Source organism: Arachis hypogaea, chromosome 5, assembly GCF_003086295.3.
Source record: "Arachis hypogaea cultivar Tifrunner chromosome 5, arahy.Tifrunner.gnm2.J5K5, whole genome shotgun sequence".
Taxonomy (NCBI): Eukaryota; Viridiplantae; Streptophyta; class Magnoliopsida; order Fabales; family Fabaceae; genus Arachis; species Arachis hypogaea.
Window position 1 is genome coordinate 57,194,470 of NC_092040.1, and position 21,497 is coordinate 57,215,966.

The 21,497-nt window shown below is 38.9% G+C and overlaps 1 non-coding gene across 1 annotated transcript; it reads left to right on the forward strand.

Moving 5' to 3' along the window:
• Positions 1 to 1,532: 1,532 nt before the first annotated feature.
• On the forward strand, positions 1,533 to 1,640 carry LOC112804261 (small nucleolar RNA R71). The gene has a single exon (XR_003202877.1). It is a non-coding gene; the product is annotated as a small nucleolar RNA R71 (small nucleolar RNA).
• The last annotated feature ends 19,857 nt before the right edge of the window (positions 1,641 to 21,497 follow it).

Consider the following 21,497-nt stretch of genomic DNA (forward strand, 5'->3'; position numbering starts at 1 on the left):
GGCACGTTCTGGCGCACCAACTTTTCCTGCCCTGCCCTCCGCGAGGGCAGGGCAGCATCCTGCAGCATCAACTTGTGCACCATGCTTGCACCAAGGCCGCACTTATCAAATCCTGCCCTGCCCTCCACAAGGGCAGGGCAGCCTCCTGGAAGCAATTTTCCTTCATGGGCTGAAATTGAATTAAAAACCCAATTTAATTCATTTCTTCACCAAATCAAAAGCCCATCCAAACCCCAAAATCCAAGAATAGAAAGTGTATAAATAGGAGCTAGTTTTATGTAATGGGGGGGCTCGAGACTTTATTTTTGAATTTTCCTTTCTACTTGCATTTTAATTTGGAACTTTGGAATTTCTTAGAGAATTAGGAAGGAGAATTGATCTCTCTTCCTCCTGATTCCTTCTTGAGCACTCTTTACTTTTCTTGCTTTGGATCTTGGGTGAAGAATTGAAGAACTTCTGTTTCAATCTCACCTTGAGATCTCTTCTTAAATTTTCTGCATAATTGAATTTTACTTTCTGTTCATTTCTTCTTCTGCAATTTCTGCAATTTGCTTTCTTTTACTTCTTCTGCAATTGTTCTTGTTGGATCAAGGAAGGATTTGAGATCTAGACTTGTTATCTAGTCTCCTCCAATCCTGAGATCTTCAACATTCTTTTAAATTGCTACAAATTAAGCACTGCTTTTCTGTTTAGAATTCTTCAAGCAATTTCCATTTTCTGTTTAGATCTGTTGCATGATTTTGCACCTTTTACTTCTCTGTTTGATTGCTATTTACACTTTCCTGTTGAATTTTAATTTCCAGCACCCAACCCCCTTTACTTTTCATGCAATTTACATTTCTTGCAATTTAAGTTTCAGTTATTTTACTTTCTTGTTATTTAAGTTACTTGCAATTTTACTTTCTGCAACTTTAAATTTCCTGTCATTTACAATTCTGTTGGCTACGATTTCACTCAATTTCACTTCAATGTTAGCTTGACTAAACTAATCACCCACTAAAGTTGCTTGATCCATCAATCCCTGTGGGATCGACCTCACTCTAAGTGAGTTATTACTACTTGATGCGACCCGGTACACTTGCCGGTTGGATTTGTGTGTTGGAAATTCGTTTTCCGCAAAAACACCATCAGAGGCTTTTGTTGATCCTTCCAAGAGAAATTTGGATGATTTCTCCATGAAGGATTATAGGTGTTTCCATAGGCTTCACCCATATAATTCACCTCTGCCATTGCATGGTTCTCAAGATCATAAGCTTCTTCTTCAGAAGATGCTTCTTTAGTACTGTTGGATGCATTTTGCAATCCATTCAAACTTTGAGAAATCATATTGACTTGCTGAGTCAACATTTTGTTCTGAGCCAATATGGCATTCAGAGCATCAATTTCAAGAACTCCCTTCCTCTGAGGCGTCCCATTACTCACAGGATTCCTTTCAGAGGTGTACATGAATTGGTTATTTGCAACCATGTCAATGACATCTTAGACAATTTAGACAGACCATCATAGAATATATCCAGGATGGTCCATTCTGAAAGCATGTCAGAAGGACACTTTTTGGTCAGTTACTTGTATCTCTCCCAAGCTTCATAGAGGGATTCACCTTCTTTTTGCCTGAAGGTTTGAACATCCACTCTAAGCTTGCTCAGCTTTTGAGGAGGAAAGAACTTGGCTAAGAAAGCCGTAACCAGCTTATCCTAAGAGTTCAGGCTATCTCTAGGCTGAGAGTCCAACCATGTTCTAGCTCTATCTCTTACAGCAAAAGGAAAAAGCATAAGCTTATAGACATCGGGATCAACTCCATTGGTCTTAATAGTATCACAGATCTACAAGAATTCAGTTAAGAACTGAAAAGGATCTTCTGATGGAAGTCCATAAAACTTGCAATTCTGTTGCATCAGAGAAACTAATTGAGGCTTTAGCTAAAAGTTGTTTGCTCCAATTGCAAGGATTGAGATGCTTCTTCCATGGAAGTTGGAATTTGGTGTAGTAAAGTCACCAAGCATCTTCCTTGCATTGTTGTTGGGTTCGGCCATGTCTCCTTCTTTTTTGAGATTCTCTGTAGGGTTTTCTCTGGATTGTTGTGCTTTAGCTTCTTTTAGCTTCTTCTTCAGAGTCCTTTCAGGTTCAGGATATACTTCAACAAGAATGTCCTTGTCGTTGCTCCTGCTCATATGAAAAAGAAGAGAATAGAAAAGAAGAGGAATCTTCTATGTCACAGTATAGAGATTCCTTTATGTGAGTAGAAGAGAAGAAGAATAGATGAGGAAAAATTCGAACACAGAGAGAAAAGAGAAGAGGGTTCGAATTATGAGTAGAAGAGAAGTGTTAGTAGATAAATAAATAAATAGGAGGAGATGAGAGAGAGAGTTTTCAAAAATAATTAAAAGAAAAAGGAAAATATTTTTGTTTTTATTTTAAAATTTAGTTAGAATTCGAAAATTAAGAGAAGAAATAGCATAAAATTAAAATTTAAAACAATTAGTTAATTAAAAAGAATCTTGAAAAAGGGTGAGGGATTTTCGAAAATTAGAGAGAAAAAAGTAGTTAGGTGGTCTTGAAAAAGATAAGAAATAGTAAAACAAACAAAAAGTCAATTAGTTAGTTGAAAAAGATTTGAAAATCAATTTTGAAAAGATAAGAAGTTAGAAAAGATTTTGAAATTGATTTTGAAAAGGATATGATTTGAAAAAGATATGTTTGAAAAGATATGATTGAAAAGATATGATTGAAATTTATTTTGAAAAAGATTTGAAAAAGAAATTTAGAAAGATTTGATTTTGAAAATTAAGTTAATGACTTGACTAACAAGAAACTAAAAGATATGATTCTAGAATTTAAAGGTTGAACCTTTCTTAACAAGAAAGTAACAAACATGAAATTTTTGAATCAATCACATTAATTGTTAGTAAAGTTTTCGAAAATTATGAAATAAAATTAAGAGAAAGATTTTGAAAATCAATTTTTTTTTAAATTTTCGAAAATAATAAAAAGTAAAAAAGATTTGATTTATGAAAAAAATTTTGAAAAGATAAGATTTTTAAAATTGAAATCTTGACTTGATTAACAAGAAGTAACTTATTTAAAAATTTTTTGACTAAGTCAACCCAAAGATTTCGAAATTTGTGAGAGAAATAAGGGAAAGATATTTTTTTGTTTTTTTTTGAATTTAATGAGGAAAGAGAAAAACCTCAAAATGACTCAACACACGAAAATTTTGGATTAAAACAAATGATACATGCAAGAACACTTTGAATGTCAAGATGAACACCAAGAACACTTTGAAGATCATGATGAACATCAAGAACTTATTTTGAAAAATTTTTAAGAAAAGAAAAACATGTAAGACACCAAACTTAGAAATTTTTAATGGTTATACACTAACAAAACAAGAATGCATATGAAAAACAAGAAAAGACACAAAATAAGAAAATTTAAAAATCAAACAAGGAGACTTATCAAGAACAACTTGAAGATCATGAAGAACACCATCCATGAATTTTTCAAAAATTTTAGGAAAATAAAAGCATACAATTGACACCAAACTTAAAAATTGACACTAACTTAAACAAGAAACACAAAATATTTTTTGATTTTTTGATTTTATAAAATTTTTTGGATTTTTCAAAAATTAATTTTGGAAAAATGAAGAAGAAGAAAACTTTTTGAAAGATTTTTGAAAACTTTTTGAAAACAAAATAAAGGTTGAAATGAGAAGAAAATTACCTAATCTGAGCAACAAGATGAACCGTCAGTTGTCCAAACTTGAACAATCCCCGGCAACGGTGCCAAAAACTTGGTGCACGAAATTGTGATCTCAATGGCGCCAACAACTTGGTACGCACAATTGTAATCTCAACTCTTTTTCACAACTTCACACAACTAACCAGCAAGTGCACTGGGTCGTCCAAGTAATAAACCTTACGTGAGTAAGGGTCAATCCCACGGAGATTGTCATCTTGAAGCAAGCTATGGTCATCTTATAAATCTCAGTTAGGCGGATTCAAATGGTTGTGGAGTTTTAATGATTAAAAGATAAATAAAACATAAAATAAAGATAGAGATACTTATGTAATTCATTGGTGGGAATTTCAGATAAGCATCTGGAGATGCGTTGTTCCTTCTGAATCCCTACTTTCCTACTGCCTTCATCGAATCCTTCATACTCCTTTCCATGGCAAGCTATTTGCTAGGTGTCACCATTGTCAATGGCTACTTCCCGTCCTCTCAGTGAAAAAGGTCCTCTACAGTTTCTGTACGGCTAATCAACTATCGGATTGCTCGTCTCGGATGAAAAATACCATGCACAGATATCGTATGGCTAATCAGCTGTTGGTTCTCGATCGTTTAGGAATAGGATTTACTATCCTTTTGCATCTGTCACCACACACTACAGTCGCGAGTTTGAAGCTCGTCACAGTCATCCCATCCCAGATCCTACTCGGAATACTACAGACAAGGTTTAGACTTTCCGGATCTCAAAAATGTTACCAATTAATTCTAGCTTATACCACAAAGACTCTAATCTCGGATTCTGATGCCCCATTGTTAGAGGGGAGTCGATGTGAATCTTTGATTAGAAACCCAAGAGATATACATTCAAGCTTGTTTTCATATAGAACGGAAGTGGTTGTCAATCACGCATTCATAAGTGAGAATGGTGATGAATGTCACATAATCATCACATTCATCATGTTCTTGTGTATGAATGAATATCTTAGAATAAGAATAAGCATGAATTGAATAGAAGAACAATAGTACTTTGCATTAATACTCGAGGAACAGCAGAGCTCTACACCTTAATCTATGGTGTGTAGAAACTCCACCGTTGAAAATACATAAGTGAAAATAGGGAAGGCATGGCCGAATGGCCAGCCTCCCAAAACGTGAACAATGGTCTAAAGATGTTCAAAAAGCTCCCTAGTACAATAGTAAAAAGTTCTATTTATACTAAACTAGTTACTAGGGTTTACAGAAATAAGTAAATGATGCAGAAATCCACTTCCGGGCCCATTTGGTGTGTGCTTGGGCTGAGCATTGAAGCTTTCATGTGTATAGACTTTCTTTGGAGTTAAACGCCAGTTTGTAGCTTCTTTCTGGTGTTTGACTTTGGCTTGCAACTTGTTTCTGGCGTTTAACGCCAGAATAGGGTAGAAAGCTGTCATTGAATGCCAGTTTGCATCATCTAAACTCATGAAAATTATGAACTATTATATATTTTTGGAAAGCCCTGGATGTCTAATTTCCAACGCAATTGAGAGTGCACCATTTAGGTTTCTATAGCTCCAAAAATTCCATTTCGAGTGCAGGTAGGTCAGAATCCAACAACATTAGCAGTCCTTTTTTAGCCTCTGAATCAGATTTTTGCTCAGGTCCTTTAATTTTAACCAGAAAATACCTGAAATCACAGAAAAACACACAAACTCATAGTAAAGTCCAGAAATGTGAATTTTGCATAAAAACTAAAAGAAATATACTAAAAAGTGAATAAAACATACTAAAAACTATATAAAAACAATGCCAAAAAGCGTATAAATTATTCCCTCATCAATGGTGTTGTTGATTTGATAAATTGTGGTGTTCACTTGATAATATTATTCATTGTTGGAATGAGGCTTGAACTTATTGATTTGGATTGTTTATAGTGAATTTTGATGCTTAATGATGCTGGTGAAAGTTGAGGATAGTGGAATGATGCATTAAGTAAGAATTTGTGGATGAAGTGAGTGAAATTGTATGTTGGTATGATAAGGAATGATATAGAAGGTGCTTTAGTAATATTTAGTCAACTTGAAACTATTTTGGTTGTAGGATACTTGGTTTTTATTGGATTTTGGTTGTGAATTTTAGAAAGTTGAGAACCTTGTGTTTGTGGTAAAAACCAGTTTTTGGTGAACTTTGATGGATCATAACTTGAGCCTCAATACTTGAAATTGAATGAAATTTGTTTTAAATTAAAGGTTACTTTGAGAGCTTTAAATTGATATAAAGTTTGTAAAAAATAGAGTTTTGTAGAGGAAGTTATGACTGTTTAAAGTTTGGTGCCAAAAACTGAATTCTGCAACATTTGAAAATTTTCGAAGTCTGGTGTGGGTTGCGTACGCGACAAGGGGCACGCGACGTGACCAAACCATTCGGTTTGGGCATCTCGTGTATGCGAGGCACTGTATTCGTATGTGAGCTATCAAAATTGAAGCCTTTGCATACACAAATCTTTACAAAAAATGCGAGCAACCCATTCGAGTTGGGACACTCACGTACACGAGTGGGTGGTTGCGTGCGACCACCCCTTTTTCAACAGCATGAGTATGCGAGGTAGGTGCTTGCATATGCGAGACCCCTGTTTTGCTAAAATATGAAGTTTTCTTGTTTTTCAAAGGTTCTCCTACTTTCTAAACTTCTTTCAAGGCTGATTAAGAGTAGTATCTAATATTTGGGTCCTAATTAGTGAATTATTTTAGAGAATTTCCATATGAATTTAGAAGACAGAGATTTAGGTTTCTGGAGTACTAAGGATGAATTAGTCGAGTAGGATTGCGGAGTGTTGTGGTGACAATTGAAATGGTGAATTGTGAATTTTGGATTGATGATGTTGAGATGAGTTGAGGACTTGGAGTGGGTTGAATGCTGAAAATAATTTCTAAAAGCCACTGATTACACAATTTTATTCTTGAGAATGTTGAGACGCTATGCGCTTGACAAGGACGCTTAGTTAATCTCGCTTGTCGAGGTCGCAGTGGCGGCATAAAAATGGTTGGTTTATCCCACTTACGTTGAGATGTGAGGTCTGAGCCAGAGTATCCCGCTCACATCCTTTCGGATCACAAGAGTGTGCCCAGCACTATATCCGTGGGTAATGTTCCTGACACTATATCCGTGGGAAGATCCCACTTTTATTCGTGACCGAAAGGTGACATTTCCATGGAGATGTGTCGGGTTGGCAGTTAAACCGACAATGTGATATCATAGCCAAATATGACAGACATTCAACATGTGCATATTCTATCTGTTTGTTTGCTTTGCCAACCTGTATTGTTTGCCTAAGTGCTTAACATGTCTAAATGCTTATTGAATTACATGATATACATGCTTATACTTGTGCTTTACTTGCATTGTTATTATTTGTGTATTCTACTGGAATTGAGGAGGTTCAAAAGGAGGTGGTGAGGGGATTGCATGGCGGTTAGGCTGGCGAAGGCTGTGGGACAGCGAAGAATTGTTATATTAGAAATCCACTAAGTTAGATTACCCTTTTTCATTGTGGTTTTAAAGTTAATGTTTTAAAATTTACTTATGGTTTAAGCTTGAATCTTGTGATGGATATAAAGTTCTAGGATTGCCTCTGGCATCTCGGAGTCTTATATCTTATATCACGGGTTACTATTACTATATTGAGAACCTCCAATTCTCATATCATATTCTGTTATTATTTTTCAGATGCAGGTCGCAACCCACCTCGGTGAGTTGTTTGATGGTGACAGAGCAGAGGATCCTTGCTATGTTTTGGAAGTCTTACGGTTTATTTTGTGTAGATCTCTCACTTTTGTATTTATCTATGTCTTAGAGGCTTACTTTGAGAGAAATATTGCATATCTTAGAAATATTGCTTACTAGCCGGCTTAAACTCCGCGAGCTACGACTAGATCTTTATATTATTATGCTCTTATATATCTATATATGTCTTGATATCTGTATGTATATCTTGTGCCTTAAGTTTGTAGCTTTGTGTGAAACGTTTTGTGCTTTTTAAACCCTATTTTTGAGCTTAGTTCTTCATTGGGCTTCTAGAATTATTATTTCTCTCTATTTATACATATGTACTAGCTTTAGAATTATCGCAACCTTCTATTAACCTTTGTTTTACGACGCGAGGAGGCTTAGGGTAATTAGAGTATTACAGAAGGCTACTATTAAATATTTCCATCCACCCATATGTAATGGAGTTTATCCACTACCATCGTAGAGTGCCTTCATGATGCACGAAAACTTTTCTCTCAACAAATTTCCCTCGGCAAGTATACCGAATTTTTGTCAAGTAAAAACTCACAATAGAGTGAGGTCGAATCCCACAGGGATTGATTGGTCGAGCAATTTTAATTAGAGGAGTGTTCTAGTCAAGCTAAGCCAAATTGAGTTGAGAATTGCAGAAACTTAAATGCGGGAAAGATAAATGACAGGGAATGTAAAGTTGCAAAATCTTAAATGGGGAGTTGGGGAGATGAGCATGAAAGTAAATAACAGAAGGTAAAGAGAATGGGTAAGATCAGATATGGGAAATTCATTGGGCTTAGGAGATGTTACATTCTTCGAATCAAGTTCATCTTTATCTCTTCCTCAATCAATTCATTCATTGATCTCCTTGGCAATCTTAGGTGATTGGATCCCAATTTCTTGGCAACCAAATCTCTCTAAGCTTGAACAATTTCCCAATTCCATGATTTAATTGCTCATGGGAAGAGATGAAGTGTGGTCACTGATTATACCACATGTATTTCCAAATCAAAGTGTTAGTAGGATTATATGTCAATATATCCATCCAAACCCTAATATGGTCCAACATGAGAAAGCATTTCTAGCATGATCTCCTCATTCCTCTTCCAAGGCTCACAGGAGATCCAATTATGGAGAGTCTCTTTTCCAAGATAACTAACCAATTAGTTGAAGACCAAAAGCTTTCTAGTATAATCAAGAGAAAAGAAAGAGGAAGAAGAATGAAAACTATAATTGATCCATCAAATTACAACAGAGCTCCCTAACCCAATGAAAAGGGGTTTAGTTGTTCATAGCTCTGGGAATGGAAAACAAGAAAGAAAAGTGCATTCTAAAAATAAACTAGAAATTGCAGGCAATGTAAAATATACAGAGTGTAGCTTCGAATAATGCTAACCTCCTTTCTAGTTCAAAACTACCCCTATATATACTACTCTTCTGATCTTCTAGTTATCTCTTCAAGTCTTGGATATGGGCCTTTGATCTTTAGATGAAGCAGTTACAGTCTTCAGTGGGCTCAGCTTTGCTTGCAGAAAAAGAGTGAGTCAGGCATGGTATGCAGTTAGTCAGGATGTTAGTGGCGTTAACATTAAGTGTAAATTTTAGTTCGAAGACGTTAGTGACATTAACTTTGTCACTAACGTCCCAACCCAATTGAGCCACGTTAACCCCAACGTTAGTGGCACTAACCTGACTACTAACGTAGCCTTTCTATCCTTCGCTAGCGTTATTAGAACTAACTTTGCCAATAACGCTACGTTCTTGCCCTTTTTCCCACGTTAGTGGTCCACGTTAGTGTAACTAACGTGACCATTAACGTAGGCATGCCATGACACGAAGCCGTTAGTGACACTAACTTTGTCACTAACGCTACAAAATTCCTTCTCTTCCACTTTAGTGTTCACGATAATGGCGTTAGTGGTTATGTGTGGCCTTTGCAACGTTAGTGGTGTTAACTTTACCACTAATGTTGGAGCTTCCTCTTCCTTCCACGTTAGTTCCTACGTTGGTGTAGCTAACGTGGCAACTAACGTGGGTTGTGGTAGCTTTTGAAGGTGTTAGTGGTGATAACGTCACCACTAACGTTGCAAGCTTACTCCCTTTCCACGTTAGTGGTCACGTTAGTGATACTAACGTGGCTACTAACGTGGTTCTTCTATGCTTCCTTTGTCCTGAAATCAAACAAACATGGTGCATCAAAGCTTTGTTTCAGGTCATGAGATCTTGCATTATATAAATTGGCATTCAACTCATGCATTATTCTCATGAAATCATGTAAAGTTCATAATGTTTGCTTGAATCAAGGTGTAAGTGTACATTCACCCAAAACCTGCTTATTTCCTCAGAAAATGAATGAAACTACCTAAAAACAGTAAAGAAAAGGCTAGTGAAATTGGCCAAGATGCCCTGGCATCACAACACCAAACTTAAAGCTTGCTTGTCCCTAAGCAAGTACTGAAACATAAGAATGATGGATGAGAGAATAAGAGAAACAAGTCCTTATTATAGAAGTTAATTCCTTAGTTCATGGGGTTTCATGCATAGCAACTTAGGTTCATGCCTTTGCTGGTTTCCAGGTCCTTATCATGTCCATGAACACTCACTTGATTGCATCCTATGAGATCCTTATTCATTGATCCTCCCCCTTTTTTCAGGGTTTATTGCTTTCTTAGGCTAAGTGCTTTGTGAGGGGGCGACTCTAAGATAAGCTTTCAGCCAACACTCCCGAACCAGTTGGTTCAAGGTGCAATGTGTTGAAACACCCCTAAGGACCTACTCCCTCAAGTCTCTCCCCCACTCATACACACCACAGGCATATGGTTTGTTATTTTCTTTCTTGAGGTCTTGGTGTCCAGCACCTCTTTGGGTTACTAAGTGCTTTGTAGCAAGGTTACTCTTGATAGTGGATTTTCAGTTGATAATCCCGGGTTAGTTAACCCAAGTTACCAAGTGATAAAGTACTCCTGAGAACTTATTCATCCAAGCAGATCCTTTGCACAAGAGCACCACAGACACATGCCTCAAGTTTCAAACCCTTGGTGCCTAGCCTTATTTCTTATTCTTTTTCTTTCTGTTTCACATTCTAACTTTTCTTTTTCTTTTTTTTTCTTAATAGGATCCTGTTATTCAGCTAGTCTCATAGGATGTGCTTCAAGCATATGATTCAAAACACATAATTGCCTTTTTACCTTATTGGTAAACCAACTTAGCTAATCAATTACCACACCATAAACATTGGGGCTTTACTTTACAATATGAACTCCACTCTTGTTCTTCATACATTCCCTTTTCATTTAGCTCAAAAGACAAGCACATAATTAAGAAAGATGAAAATGCAGTAGGGAACTTAGCGAGTCAAACAAAACATCAGTAAAGAAAAACAAGCAGAATATGAATGTTCATGAAAACAGGATTAAATCCTACTTCCACCTTAAGCTTTACAATTCAGAGACAGTTAAGCACAATACAACCTCTTGTTGTTTTCTTGTTTCTTCCTTGTCATCATCATCCTTAGCCTTTGTGCCACCCCCTTTGTTCTCTTTGAATAAGGGTGTGCTTTGTCCTCCAAGTAATTGATTGATTTCATGCAACACAATTTCTTGGAAGTTGCTTTGTACCCCCAAGCACTTGAAAGATGGTTAGCATGCATGTATGCTTGTAATTTTCTGAACTTAAGTTGGTGTGTGAACACCAAACTTAGTTTCTTGCTTACTACAGTAGCTTGAAATCATGCAAGGAATCTCATGTGCTTTTATTAAGCAAACAGCTATGAACTAGACTCTAAACACATATCAAGTAATTTTTCTGATTGTTGGAGTCAGCGATTTGTCATTGAAGGGTTGCAATGTGATTTTTGATTGAAGTCTTTGGTGGAACACCAAACTTAGAATTACACATTCACCCTTGGGTTGTTTTGGTGTGCAACACCAAACTTAGCTCCTCACAATATAGAGAAATCTACTTGTATCTTTTATTGAGACAATCATGAAAAGAAAACTACCTCAAGTTAGGTTGCCTCCCAACAAAGCGCTTTTTTAGCGTCGCTAGCTCGACGGTTGCTCCCTTAGTTGGGATTATACTTCAGTTTGGGGCTTTCCCCCATGTTTCCCAGGTAGTGTTTGAGCCTTTGTCCGTTCACAGTGAATGTCCTCTTTGAGCTTTCTTCCATGATTTCTAGGTGTCCATAAGGTGAGACCTTTGTGACAAGAAAGGGTCCTAACCACCTTGATTTGAGTTTTCCCGGGAAGAGTCTCAGTTTAGAGTTGTAGAGGAGTACTCGCTGTCCTTCTTCAAAGCTCCTTGGTGCCAGATTGAGATCATGCCTTTTCTTTGCCTTTTCCTTATAGATCTTGGCATTTTCATAGGCTTGAGGCCTAAACTCCTCCAGTTCTTGCAGCTACAAGACCCTTTTTTCACCAACAGCGGTGCTATCAAGGTTTAGTAGCTTGAGAGCCCAAAGGGCTTTGTGTTCCAGTTCCAACTGTAAATGACAGGCCTTTCTATATACCAGTTGATATGGGGACATCCCAATTGGTATTTTGAAGGTTGTCCTGTATGCCCAAAGAGCATCCTCCAGCTTTTTTGCCCAGTCCTTTCTTGATGCTCCCATAGTCTTTTCTAGGATCCTTTTCAGTTCTCTGTTGGATATCTTCGTTTACCCACTTGTTTGGGGATGGTAGGGTGTGGCAACCTTATGCTTCACCCCATATCTCAGGAGGAGGGCTTCTAGTGGTCTGTTGCAGAAATGGGTTCTTCCATCACTGATAAGGGCTCGTGGAACTCTGAACCGACTAAAGATATTATTTCTGAGAAAGTTCATGACCACCTTGTTATCATTTGTTGGAGTTGCAATAGCCTCTACCCACTTTGATACATAGTCCACTGCCACCAGAATATACTTGTTTGAATATGAGGTTGGGAATGGCCCCATGAAATTGATTCCCCACACATCAAACAGTTCAAGTTCTAAGATGAAGTTCTGTGGCATCTCATTTCTTTTGGGTAAATTTTCAGCCCTTTGGCATTCATTGCAGCCCTTCACTAGTTCTTTTGCATCTTTGAAAAGAGTGGGCCAAAAGAATCCACATTGCAACACCTTGGCTGCAGTTCTTTCCCCTCTAAAATGGCCTCAATAGCAAGAGCCATGGCAGTTCCATAGGACCTCTTGTCCTTCTTACTCTGAAATGCATCTTCTAAGGATTCCATCTGAACACTTCTTGAAGAGATATGGCTCATCCCAGATAAATATTTAGCATCATTAATGAGCTTTCTTCTTTGATGTTTGTTGATCTCTGGAGGCAAATTCCCAGTTGCCTTAAAATTGGTGATATCTGCAAACCAGGGTGCCTTGTGAACTGACATTAACTGCTCATCTGGAAAGAGCTCATTTACACTTGCATCATGTGTGCCACCTTTCTCACAAGGAATTCTGGATAGATGATCTGCTACTTTGTTTTCCACTCCTTTCTTGTCTCTGATCTCAGTATTGAATTCCTACAACAATATGATCCATCTTATCAGTCTTGGTTTTGATTCCTGCTTGGCAAACAAATATTTAAGTGCTGTGTGATATGTGAAAACGATCACTTTAGAACCAATGAGGTATGATTTAAATTTGTCAAATGCAAAGACTATTGCCAATAATTCCTTTTCAATGGTGGTGTAATTCCTTTGAGTGTCATTAAGGACTTTGCTGGCATAGTATATGACATGCACCAAATTATTTCTCCTCTGCCCTAACACTGCCCCAACTGCAAAATTAGATGCATCATACATCAGCTCAAATGGTAAGTTCCAATCAAGTGGGGTAATGATAGGGGCTAAGGACAGTTTCTTTTTCAAGTTTTCAAACGCTAGCATGCACTTCTGATCAAAGATAAATGGTGTATCAGATACAAGAAGATTTTTTAACGGCTTGGCTATTTTTGAAAAATCTTTAATAAATCTTTTGTAAAAACCAGCATGCCCTAAAAGCTCTTAATTTCCTTGACATCACTTGGTGGGGGTAGTTTTTCAATTAGTTTCACCTTAGCTCTGTTTACCTCAATGCCTTGGTGAGAAACTTTATGACCAAGGACTATTCCTTCTGTCACCATAAAGTGGCATTTCTCCCAATTCAAGACCAAATTGGTCTCTTGACATCTTTTCAATACCAAGGCAAGGTGGTTTAGACAATTAGGAAAGGAATCTCCGAATACTAAAAAGTCATCCCTAAAGACTTCAATGAATTTCTCTATCATATCTGAGAAGATAGAAAGCATGCAGCATTGAAAAGTTGCAGGTGTATTACACAGCCGAAATGGCATGCTCCTGTAGGCAAACACTCCATATGGACAAGTAAATGATGTTTTCTCCTGGTCTCTTGGATCAACCACTATTTGATTGTGTCCTGAATAACCGTCTAGAAAATAATAATATGCATGTCCTGCAAGCCTTTGAAGCATTGATCCATGAAGGAGAGTGGGAAATGATCTTTTCTTGTAGCTTCATTAAGTTTTCTGTAATCAATGCACATCCTCCATCCTGTGACGGTTCTTGTAGGGATGAGCTCATTCCTTTAATTGGGTACGACAGTGATTCCTCCTTTCTTGGGGACCACTTGGACGGGGCTCACCCATGGGCTATCTAAAATTGGGTAGATTACCCCTCCCTGCCATAGCTTCATGACTTCCTTCTGCATCACCTCTTTCATGATTGGATTCAGCCTCCTTTGAGGTTGAATGGAGGGTTTGGCATCATCTTCCAACAGTATCTTATGCATGCATATGGCCGAACTGATTCCCTTTAAGTTAGCAAGGGTCCATTCAATAGCGTCTTTATGCTTTCGCAACACTTAGAGTAATTCCTCCTTTTGTTCTTGGCTGAAAGCTGAGTTTATGATCTCTGGATAACTTTCATTATCTCATAAATATGCAGATTTGAGAGTAGGTGGTAGTGCCTTCAGTTCTAGTTTGGGTGCTTCCTTTTCTTCATTCTTTTCTTTTAGTGTGCTTTGAATAAAAACTTCAGCTATTGCAGCCTCTTCGCTAGATGTGGGTTCCTCTTCTTCAGTCACCCCTCAAGTTTTTCTCTTCCAGAGTCTCTTGTACTAAAACTTCCCCTGAATCCAACTCTCCCAGTGATTCTTGTGGGTAGCTCATGGCCTTGAATACATTGAATTCCATCTTCTCATCATGCAGCCTAAGGGTAAGTTTACCCTTTTGGACATCAATGATGGCTCCAGTAGTAGCTAAGAATGGCCTTCCCAAAATGATAGAGGCCTTGGCTTCTTCCTCCATATCCAACACTACAAAGTCTGCTGGGAAGATAAAATCTCTCACCTTCACCAACAAGTCTTCCACTATTCCACGAGGGAACTTGAATGATCGGTCTGCCAATTGCAGGGCCGTTCTTGTTGGCTTGGCCTCCTCAATCCTCATTCTTCTCATCATTGCTAAGGATATTAGATTTATGCTGGCTCCCAAATCACACAAAGCCTTTTCCACCATGATTTCCACTATGACACAAAGGATTTGGAAGCTCCCAGGATCCTTCAATTTCTGGGGTAACTTGTGCTGAATGATGGCACTACATTCTTTGGTTAGTACCACAGTCTCGTTGTTCTTCCAACTTCTATTCTTGGTCATCAATTCCTTCAAGAACTTAGCATAGAGTGGCATTTGCTCTATTGCTTTAACAAAGGGTATGTTAATCTATAGTCTCTTGAAAACTTCCAAGAATCATGAGAATTGGCTGTCGTCTCCACTCTTCTTCAATCGTTGAGGGTAAGGGGCTCTTGGAACATATGGCCTCAGCATTTCTCCTTCTTGATGTGAGTTGGGAGTGGAAGCTTGAACTTCCTTTTGTTCTTTTCCCCCTCCATCCGTGTTCTTCTCTTATGGTTCTTTGGAGGTCTCCTTCAATTCTTTTCCACTTCTGAGGATGATAGCCTGATACTCCTCCCTTGGGTTTGCATTAGTGTTGTTACAAATGCTGTGGTTAGGAACTTGCTTGAATAGGTAGCCGATCTGTGTTTCCAGTTTCTTGATGGCAGCATCTTGATTTTGCATATTGGATCGTACTTCTTCCTGAAATGATTTACTATCTTGAACTTCCTTGCAAATGCCTTCGAGCAAGGTCTCAATTCTGGAGAGTCTATCTTTGGATGGTGATGGTGGGTTGAGGTTAGAGGGTTGAGACTGGCCATTTTGGGTTTGATATGGCTGCTGAAAAATGTTGTTGGGTGGGTGTTGATATGATCTCTGTGTGAAATGTTGGTATGCTGCATTATTGTTGGGGTTGTGATGTCTCTGATCTTGGCTTTGGTCTTGTTGATTTCCCCACCCAAAGTTTGGATGGTTCTTCCAACCGAAATTATAGGTCTTGGAGTATGGATCATGTGATTGCCTGGGTGAGTTCCCAACATAGTTGGCTTGTTTCTAGTCACCTCCTTCCTCTGTATTCACTCCTTCTTGAGCTAGTAGTGGGCTGGTGACTGCTGCAACTTGGTTCCTCTCCATCTGCTTGGTAAGGTCAGCCAACTGCTTGGTGATCATCTTATTTTGAGCTAGCAGTACATCCATATGGTTCAACTCTATTACTCCTCAAGTGTTGCTCCTCTCAGAAGCATAAATGTAGTCATTCTCAGCTACAGTCTCAATGACATCTATGGCTTCTTCAATGGTCTTCTTCTTGTTTAGAGATCTCCCAGAAGAGTGGTCTACTGCCTTCTTTGATTCGTAAGACAAGCCTTTATAGAAAATGTGTAGTTGTACCTATTCATTGAACATATCTGGCCGGCACCTTCTTGTTAAGTCCTTAAACCTCTCCTATGCCTCAAAGAGAGTTTCACCATCTTGTTGCCTGAAGGTTTGTACCTCAGCTCTCAACCTGTTGATCCTTTAAGGAGGATAGAATCTCGCCAAGAATTTGTTCACCACATTGGTGCACGAAATTGTGATCAATACTTTTCACAAATCAAATAATCCCCGGTAATGAATCCAAAAACTTGGTGTTCAATACCATGGCATAAACACAACTTCGCACAACTAACCAGCAAGTGTACTGGGTCGTCCAAGTAATAAACCTTACGCGAGTAAGGGTCGATCCCACAGAGATTGTTGGTATGAAGCAAGCTATGGTCACCTTGTAAATCTTAGTCAGGCAAACTCAAATGGGTATGGTGATAAACGCATAAAACATAAAGATAAAGATAGAGATACTTATGTAATTCATTGGTAGGAATTTCAGATAAGCGTATGAAGATGCCTTCCCTTCCGTCTCTCTGCTTTCCTACTGTCTTCATCCAATCCTTCTTCTTCCTTTCCATGGCAAGCTTAAGCAAGGGTTTCACCGTTGTCAGTGGCTACCTCCCATCCTCTCAGTGGAAATGTTCAACGCACCCTGTCACGGCACAGCTATCCATCTGTCGGTTCTCGATCAGGCCGGAATAGAATCCAATGATTCTTTTGCGTCTGTCACTAACGCCCCGCCCTCAGGAGTTTGAAGCACGTCATAGTCATTCAATCATTGAATCCTACTCAGAATACCACAGACAAGGTTAGACTTTCCGAATTCTCTTGAATGCCGCCATCAGTTCTATCCTATACCACGAAGACTCTGATCTCACGGAATGGCTGGCTCGTTTGTCAGGCGATCAACCATGCATCGTGTATCAGGAATCCAAGAGATATTCACCCAATCGAAGATAGAACGGAGGTGGTTGTCAATCACACGTTCATAGGTGAGAATGATGATGAGTGTCACGGATCATCACATTCATCAAGTTGAAGAACAAGTGATATCTTAGAACAAGAACAAGCGGAATTGAATAGAAGAACAATAGTAATTGCATTAATACTCGAGGTACAGCAGAGCTACACACCTTGATCTATGGTGTGTAGAAACTCCACCGTTGAAAATACATAAGAACAAGAGTGATCATTGGCTTCGGTCCCAGAGAGGGAACCAGAAGAACCAAGATTAGATTACAATAGTAAAAGGTCCTACTTATAGAAAACTAGTAGCCTAAGGTTTACAGAGATGAGTAAATGACATAAAAATCCACTTCCAGGCCCACTTGGTGTGTGCTTGGGCTGAGCATTGAAGCATTTTCGTGTAGAGACTCTCCTTGGAGTTAAACGCCAGCTTTTATTCCAGTTTGGGCGTTTAACTCCCAATTTGGTGCCAGTTTCGGCGTTTAACGCTGGGATTTCTGAGGGTGACTTTGAACGCCGGTTTGGGCCATCAAATCTTAGGCAAAGTATGGACTATCCTATATTGCTGGAAAGCCCAGGATGTCTACTTTCCAACGCCGTTGAGAGCGCGCCAATTGGGCTTCTGTAGCTCCAGAAAATCCACTTCGAGTGCAGGGAGGTCAGAATCCAACAGCATCTGCAGTCCTTTTCAGTCTCTGAATCAGATTTTTGCTCAGGTCCCTCAATTTCAGCCAGAAAATACCTGAAATCACAGAAAAATACACAAACTCATAGTAAAGTCCAGAAAAGTGAATTTTAACTAAAAACTAATAAAAATATACTAAAAACTAACTAGATCATACTAAAAACATACTAAAAACAATGCCAAAAAGCGTACAAATTATCCGCTCATCACAACAACCAAACTTAAATTGTTGCTTGTCCTCAAGCAACTGAAAATCAAATAAGATAAAAAGAAGAGAATATGCAATGTATTCCAAAAACATCTATGAAGATCAGTATTAATTAGATGAGCGGGGCTTTTAGCTTTTTGCCTCTGAACAGTTTTGGCATCTCACTTTATCCTTTGAAATTCAGAATGGTTGGCTTCTTTAGGAACTCAGAATCCAGATAGTGTTATTGATTCTCCTAGTTAAGTATGATGATTCTTGAACAAAGCTACTTATTGAGTCTTGGCCGTGGCCCAAAGCACTCTGTCTTCCAGTATTACCACCGGATACATACATGCCACAGACACATAATTGGGTGAACCTTTTCAGATTGTGACTCAGCTTTGCTAGAGTCCTCAATTAGAGGTGTCCAGGGTTCTTAAGCACACTCTTTTTGCCTTGGATCACAACTTTATTTCTGTTATTTTTCTTTATTTTTCTTTCTTTTTCTCTTCTCTCTTTTTTTTTCGAAATTTTCTCTTTTTTTTTTATTCACTGCTTTTTCTTGCTTCAAGAATCATTTTTATGATTTTTCAGATCCTCAGTAACATGTCTCCTTTTTCATTATTCTTTCAAGAGCCAACATTCATGAACCACAAATTCAAAAGACATATGCACTGTTTAAGCATACATTCAGAAGACAAAAGTAATGCCACCACATCAAAATAATTAAACTGTTATAAAATTCAAAATTCATGCAATTCTTCTCTTTTTCAATTAAGAACATTTTTCTTTTAAGAAAGGTGATGGATTCATAGGACATTCATAACTTTAAGGCATAGACACTAAGACACTAATGATCACAAGACACAAACATGGACAAACATAAGCATTAATTTTCGAAAAACAGGAAAATAAAGAACAAGGAAATTAAAGAACGGGTCCACCTTAGTGATGGCGGATCTTTCTTCCTCTTGAAGATCCTATGGAGTGCTTGAGCTCCTCAATATCTCTTCCTTGTCTTTGTTGCTCCTCTCTCATGATTCTTTGATCTTCTCTAATTTCATGGAGGATGATGGAGTGTTCTTGATGCTCCACCCTTAGTTGTCCCATGTTGGAACTCAATTCTCCTAGGGAGGTGTTTAGTTGCTCCCAATAGTTTTGTGGAGGAAAGTGCATCCCTTGAGGTATCTCAAGGATCTCATGATGAGTGACGTCTGTTGTGTGCTCCATCCTCTTCTTAGTGATGGGCTTGTCCTCATCAATAGGGATGTCTCCCTCTATGTCAACTCCAACTGAATAACAGAGGTGACAAATGAGATGAGGGAAGGCTAACCTTGCCAAGGTAGAGGACTTGTCTGCCACCTTATAAAGCTCTTGAGTTATAACCTCATGAACTTCTATTCCTTCTCCAATCATGATGCAATGAATCATGATAGCCCGGTCTATGGTAACTTCGGACCGGTTGCTAGTGGGAATGATTGAGCGTTGGATAAACTCCAACCATCCTCTAGCCACGGGTTTGAGGTCATGCCTTCTCAATTGAACCGGCTTCCCTCTTGAATCTCTCTTCCATTGGGCGCCCTCACATATGACTGTGAGGACTTGGTCCAACCTTTGATCAAGGTTGACCCTTCTAGTGTAAGGGTGTTCATCTTCTTGCATCATGGGCAAATTGAATGCCAACCTTACACTTTCCGGACTAAAATCCAAGTATTTCCCCCGAACCATAGTAAGATAATTCTTTGGATCCGGGTTCACACTTTGATCATGGTTCTTGGTGATGCATGCATTGGCATAGAACTCTTGAACCATTAAGATTCCGACTTGTTGAATGGGGTTGGTAAGAACTTCCCAACCTCTTCTTCGGATCTCATGTCGGATCTCCGGATATTCACTCTTTTTGAGTGAAAAAGGGACCTCGGGGATCACCTTCTTCAAGGCCACAACTTCATAGAAGTGGTCTTGATGCACCCTTGAGATGAATCTTTCCATCTCCCATGACTCGGAGGTGGAAGCTTTTGCCTTCCCTTTCCTCTTTCTAGAGGTTTCTCCGGCCTTGGATGCCATAAATGGTTATGGAAAAACAAAAAGCAATGCTTTTACCACACCAAACTTAAAAGGTTTGCTCGTCCTCGAGCAAATTAAGAAAGAAGAGAGTAGAAGAAGAAGAAATGAAGGAGATGGGAATGGCTTTTGTTTTCGGCCAAGAAGGGGAAGAAGTGGTGTTTAGGTTGTGTGAAAATGAAGGAGTGAAGATGGGTTTATATAGGAGAAGGGGGAAGGGTAAGGTTCGGTCAAGTGAGGGTGGGTTTGGGTGGGAAAGTGGTTTGAATTTGAATGGTGAGGTAGGTGGGATTTTATGAAGGATGGATGTGAGTGGTGAAGAGAAAGAAGGGATTTGATAGGTGAAGGGTTTTTGGGGAAGAGGTGTTGAGGTGATTGGTGAAGAAGAGAGAGGGTGGTGGGGTAGGTGGGGATCCTGTGGGGTCCACAGATCCTGAGGTGTCAAGGAAAAGTTATCCTTGCACCAAATGGCAAGCAAAACTGCGTTTTTAGCCAATTCTGGCGTTAAACGCCGGGCTGGTGCCCATTTCTGGTGTTTAACGCCAGCTTCTTGCCCTTTTCTGGCGTTTAACGCCAGTTTGGTGCCCCTTTCTGGCGTTAAACGCCCAACAGCTAGCCTCACTGGCGTTAAAACGCCAGTGGGTTCTTCCTCCAGGGTGTGCTGTTTTTCTTTCTGTTTTTCATTCTGTTTTTGCTTTTTTCATTGATTTTGTGACTTCTCATGATCATCAACCTACAAAAGACAAAAAATAACAAAGGAAAATAGTCAAAATATAATATTGGGTTGCCTCCCAACAAGCGCTTCTTTAATGTCAGTAGCTTGACAGTGGGCTCTCTTGGAGCCTCAGAAATGCTCAGAGCCATGTTGGAACCTCCCAACACCAAACTTAGAGTTTGAATGTGGGGGTTCAACACCAAACTTAGAGTTTGGTTGTGGCCTCCCAACACCAAACTTAGAGTTTGACTGTGGGGGCTCTGTTTGGCTCTGTTTTGAGAGAAGCTCTTCATGCTTCCTCTCCATGTTGACAGAGGGATATCCTTGAGCCTTAAACATCAAGGATTCTTCATTCACTTGAATGATCAATTCTCCTCTATCAACATCAATCACAGCCCTTGCTGTGGCTAGGAAGGGTCTGCCAAGGATGATGGATTCATCCATGCACTTCCCAGTCTCTAGGACTATGAAATCAGTAGGGATGTAATGGTCTTCAACTTTAACCAGAACATCCTCTACAAGTCCATAGGCTTGTTTTCTTGAATTGTCTGCCATCTCTAGTGAGATTTTTGCAGCTTGCACCTCAGAGATCCCTAACTTCTCCATTACAGAGAGAGGCATGAGGTTTACACTTGACCCTAAGTCACACAAGGCCTTCTTGAA